Source organism: Pollicipes pollicipes, unplaced genomic scaffold (genome assembly GCF_011947565.3).
Source record: "Pollicipes pollicipes isolate AB1234 unplaced genomic scaffold, Ppol_2.1 Scaffold_5282;HRSCAF=6240_pilon_pilon_pilon, whole genome shotgun sequence".
Taxonomy (NCBI): Eukaryota; Metazoa; Arthropoda; class Thecostraca; order Pollicipedomorpha; family Pollicipedidae; genus Pollicipes; species Pollicipes pollicipes.
In genome coordinates this window covers 121670-127244 of record NW_023596651.1, presented here as the reverse complement: position 1 = coordinate 127244, position 5575 = coordinate 121670, and the positions used below count along the sequence as shown (strand labels likewise).

Sequence of the window (5575 nt, the reverse complement as noted above, 5' to 3'; positions counted from 1 at the left end):
GCTCTGAAACAGGGAAATATGTTGATGATGTTAACCGAAGCGTGTCCATGTGTGTTTCTATTCTGAGACAGGAAGTTCTGTCCCTGCCTATCCCTCTATCATGGGTCAAAATGCATCGGCAGGGAATCGAACCGGGCCGCCAGCGTGGCAGGCGAGCATTCTACCTCTGAACCACCGATGCACCACCGATGCCTCTGCAATGCAATGCTGTTGGATTTTTCAAAATGTGTGCCACAAAATTTGATATGAATATTCCGGCTGTTTTTTTTTTTTAACCAATCTCCCCACACAGCTGTGGCGCATTTCCACTGATAAACATCGAGTCACTACTTTACGTTAAAATATCACTACCTTCGATTTCCAGCCGCGAAAACTATGTTGCACGTGCCATTCAGTCGTTGTCGGACGTCTGTCGGTTCACTCATAACCGCTGTTCGTAATGTGCCGTGGCAAATATCTTGAACTAAAACCAGCGGGCTGGACATCTCAACTGAAACAGACCCACGAGAGGACAGGCCCATTCTTGTGTCAGGGTGGGACCCAGACCCGTCGTGGTTGACGTTCTCGGACATAAGTGCTGGATAGGGTGGGGATATTTTGAACTATGAAAGCAAATGCACGTCCCAAATGTGGTCAGCCACTTAAGATGTCATTAGTGTCCCGAGAAAGATTGTCTCACCCTGTGAGCATAGTTCAAGAACATACTCTGGTGAAACCTCAGGACCTGTTAGTCTAATAATGACACTGGGTAGTGCCTAGAGTTGGCAATTTTAGGTTTTGATTAGCCACACCCGCCTCGCATTTGAAAACCCGTACCCGCCTTGAACGGAAAGTCTACCCAAAAAGCCCGAATTGACCCCGTTAGCCTGATGTTTCATTCGAGGTTAACATACGCGGCACCATGGTATTATTAGTGTAAAAATAAGATAAAACCTACAAGTATACTAATTCACTATTCTCAGTTGTTTTCTAGGTGCACGGGTCCATCCCTGCTTTTCGCCCAACGGACGGCGAGTGCACTAAAGAGCAGGCTACGGGCTTGCGGGCTTCGGGCCATCCTCTACATGCATGGTTTGTCATGCAAATTTGTGTTGCCAGCATGCACACTCATTACGCCACAGCCGTGAAAGAACGCAGCGCTTAAAAGGGTTACCAAAAGCACGCTAGAGTTAAAATCTTGGTTGCGCCGAATTAAATAATCAGACTGTGCATCTGAGCTTGCATCTGCTGGAATCACGAGTTAGCCTGCATCAGGAGCTTCCTGCTCTCCACAGTTCTTCTGGCTCACGAGGAGTGTTTGTTTTCTGACCTTTCTCGCGCTGATGCATTACATTCAGCTAACAACGCGCACGATTGAGTCCCGGTCGCTTATCATGCTGAATGACAATGGTAGGAGAAGGTCAACATCCATGGGTGGGGGCGAAAAAGAAGAAAATACAGTTGGCAGCACGTGACACCACTGACCTACACGTGAGACTCACATACAGACGCGACTAGTAACAACGGGACACGACACGACATGCCGCCTCTCCGATGCTTCATGTCTCCACGTCTTATGGTTCAGTCCCCTTCATGTCCTGCCGCCAATCGCTCACTTAACCGCAATACACGCCAGACCGATCTTGGTTCATTCCCAATACAGTTTGGGGAGCCACCACCTAGTGGTCTGCTTTTAGCCATGGTCATCAGCAATAGACTATCCGTCAAAACAAGTTTGCGGCCAGCGCATCTTTGTGTCCGCTGCTTCCATCGAAGTCAGCACATTGCTTGCGTGTGTGTGTTATTGGGGCTTTACGACGCACTCAACTGCTGAGGCTATATGGTGTCGCCTGCCTCTCACCCTGGCAGGAAGGGCGGGCACGAAGTCACCACATTGCGATCGGAAGACTGTCCATAGCTAACCTGTTGCATTTTTTTTTCACGGACTTTGTGATTTGTTTCTGCGAACCTTTGCTGAATATGACCTAAATCGAGTTTCCGACCACAGGGTCATGTGAGAGGTCAGTTTCCTTCTTTCGCCGCCTCTCAGCTGGTCAAACGCGGCCGGCATACAGCCTTACGTAGAATGGTAAGATTCAGATTAAAATCGAGACCAGGACCTGAACAAACCTCCGCCATGTCGCCCGCCGGATCGGAACAGCGGCGGCGGGATCCGTACAGCAGGCTGTGTGGTCCGTGCAACAGGAGGTGGGTCCGCATAACAGGTGCGGGTTCCGTGCAACGTGCGGTGGGATCAGTAAAACACGAAAGAGCAGTCTGGTAATATTCGGTCAGTTCGGTGGCAAAGTGTATATGTTGGTTCGTGCTATTGCACCACCAGTTCGTCCACCATCGAGGCACCCTGAGTTTTACAAGCTGGACGGGGACAGAGGGGGGTTCGGAGCTTAGTCGGGCCAGGTCTGCCAATCCCACGGCGACGTCACCATGAGGATGCCCCAGGGGATTTATGTGCTGAAGTAATCACAAGACGGGTTTTTAATAAGCCTTTTCGAGCGTCTCTATGCCGTTCTTTCCCATAAAGTGAGTCAAAGACGTAGGTTAGTGCGTCGCAGTCATACCCATGGTTAAAACAGCTGTGGCTGATCACTTAGTGCAGCACCAGTCCGTATCTCTGCACCATGCTTCGCATCCAGTAATGGCGAGATTTACTAGTTTTTGTCATCATTGCCACCGTTTCAAACACCGTTTCGGACTTGTGTACCGATACGTGTTTCTGGAAACCGGTGACGCCTGTAAATAAACTGTCAGCTCGATGGAATGGAAATATTCGAAAGGGTAGTCAAACAGAAGGTGATAGCGGTTGCATTCAAAGTTGAGGGGGCATCAGAAGCTTTCTGATACGGATAACCCGGGAAGATGTGTGCAATCTGATCTCGCATGACGTCGGCAGGATTACTTTTCCGAATCATTTTTCAGCATATGCATGAACTCGAAACTGAAGCTTTCCGACAAACGCTAAAGCCGGCGTTCGAAATTTGTACGAGGTATAAATGAAATGACCATCTTGAAGGTCAGTGGGTACATTTCACAGCCCCACCCTTCTTAAGAACCTAAAACCCTCCAGTATCTGAGCTGCACGCCTGCGAACATGCGCAGACTATTGAGTCGATTTCTACTGGCTCTCAACCAGTGTTACGTAAGCTGTGCAAAATTCTAACACGGTTTGGTTGATTTGGAATATAGTCTCTTTGGTCAGCAATGATCAGTTCAGTGCTGCGCGATGAAGGAGACTAGATAATGATGGGACAGGACACGTGCAGGCGCACCGATCGCTGAGCATTAGCCCGCGCAGGGAACCCTCTGTGGAGCATGCGCTGAGCGTCCGGTCGGGGCTGCCTCTCCACGGGCCTCTCAACCGTGGAGCCAATTAGAGTCAATTCCGCCAGAAATCTATCATTTCAGGACAATGGGATGAAGGGGAATGAATAACAGTGGAGTAGGACAATATGCGCCTGGGGGGCCAACAGCCGAGCCTCACCCCGCGCAGGGACCCTTCTGTGGGTAGTGTGCCGGCCGCGTGGTCGGGGTCCCCTCCCTCTCGTGCTCTTTTCAAATTTGGGTGCGAGGCGGGTCGGGTGTTCAAATTCTAAAACGGCAGTTCCAGACACCAAGTAATACTATTATTAGATTTAATTTGTGGTGAGGTTTCGCCGGAGTGTGTTTTTAGAATATGCTCCAAGAGTGGGACAGTCGTTTTAAGGACGCTGGAAGTCTGTACAGCGATTAACCACTTTTGGGACGTGCTTTTTCGTGTCCAACTCAAAATACCTCGAATCTATCCAAGACTAATACATTTTCTTCTTGCACTTCAGGACTTTTTGTTTCCAGCACTCATCAGATAAGCACTTCTTTGCGCTATAACCCGTCCTTTGTTGAACAAAAGCTTAACATGGATGTCCATTCGCAGTAAGGAAAAGGAAAGCATGTAGCGTTAAGGCATTTGTGACAACTGATGCAAAACAGCTGTCATACATATTTTCGCAGCTGTGTAAGGCCAAAGGTAGCGTTGTTTCTCACCCTCCTGTCCCAGGTTGCATTTAAATGAGATATCTTGTACTGTTTTGCAGTGTTTTTTCATCGTTATTTTAGAAATCGCAGTCGAGAAGCATACGTCCGCCATTGTGATCCGTCTTGTGCAATATTAAGAGTTACATCCAGCAGCGTCCTCTTGGACTACAAAGACGGAGAGCAGCGTTCTTTGGAGGCTTTTCCGTGAATGCACCTCCTCCTGTTTGGTTCATGGGCTAGTATACACGGTTCTAACCGGTGAGGCCAGGGTTTGAGTCCCGGTGCGGATATGAAGGCTGTGTCTTGTTGGGGCATAGGTCTTATTTTTGCCTGCATTTGCCCGAACTAACAAGCTCTTTCATAGGCCGCCGGCACTTTCCCCCTTGTAATGTGATACATTGGTATGGTAGGCATCTGCCATGTCAGGAAACCATGTCTAGAACTACATTCTAGAAGCAGGTACTATATGCTTACAAAGTGGTACAGAGTGCCACTGTGCCACTACATGCCACTATGGGTATAGCATTATGTGTTATCCGTTGCAAACAACCAAGACAGAGAACTCCAGTAGCGAAGAGTGAGCTTGTCCCTTTAGACCATTGTCCATTTGGACATTGTTGTCCATTGTCCATTGTTGTTTGGACCATTTGGACCAAACAACATGTAACACAACGTTGATAAATGGCACATGTTTATAGAATGTAATTTTCATAGATTAAGCATGGCTTTCTGACACGGCAAATGCGGACAATGTTAGCAGGTGCCCAACGTGCCGGAGTATTAAATTACAAAAGGCATAGTGACGTCAGCTTGACATAAGCACATTTGTTCCTGCAAATACAGAATACAATTACCATATAAATCACAACACCACGCGTTTGATTTCCGTGATGGTGTGCGCACAGAAAACAAGCACCTTATTTCCCGCACCGGAAATCGAACCCGGGCCTCACGGGTGAGAGCCGTGTATCCTAGCCAGTAGACCATGCGGGAGCAGAGTTGTTCATGATGGCCTATGAAGACCTCCATGCACGTATTTTCACTTCCATAAGAACATCACTTGACGGTAGTCTTGATATTACGCAAGACGCAATGCAATGACGGACGTATTCTTCTAAATTGCGGTTTCAAAAACAGCGACTTGTTGGAAACAACTACAAACCAGTATGACATGTTCAGCCAATTTTATGCCAGATCACCGTCTGCGTAAACGCTATAATTCACGTGTGCGGCTGTCCACTGCCTGCGGCACCTGCTCTTTCTGTCAGAGAGATGGAACAGATGCGTCATTTTCGAATGCTGTTGCTGAAATGGCAGATGCCACCAAATCTCTCTTCTTTGCTCTAACTGGAACAAATCCGAAAGATCCCAACCACTCAAGATAGTGTGCTCCTACAAACAACACGTTGACCTGCGTAATTTTAGGTCATTGACCTTTCCTGACGCTTAAACAGGCAGTGGAAGATGGCTACGCAGTGACTGTTCCGAATAAATTCACTAGAGAAAAGCAATAGAAACTGCCTCATAAACCAAGCTTTTGATAAATAATGCAGGTCAGTTTTGACCT

The 5575-nt window shown here is 47.9% G+C and overlaps 1 non-coding gene across 1 annotated transcript; it reads right to left on the bottom strand.

Annotated features, from left to right (window-relative positions):
• Nucleotides 1-4929: 4929 nt before the first annotated feature.
• On the bottom strand, nt 4930-5001 carry TRNAE-CUC (transfer RNA glutamic acid (anticodon CUC)). Its single transcript has one exon. It is a non-coding gene; the product is annotated as a tRNA-Glu (tRNA).
• Between the last annotated feature and the right edge of the window lie 574 nt (nt 5002-5575).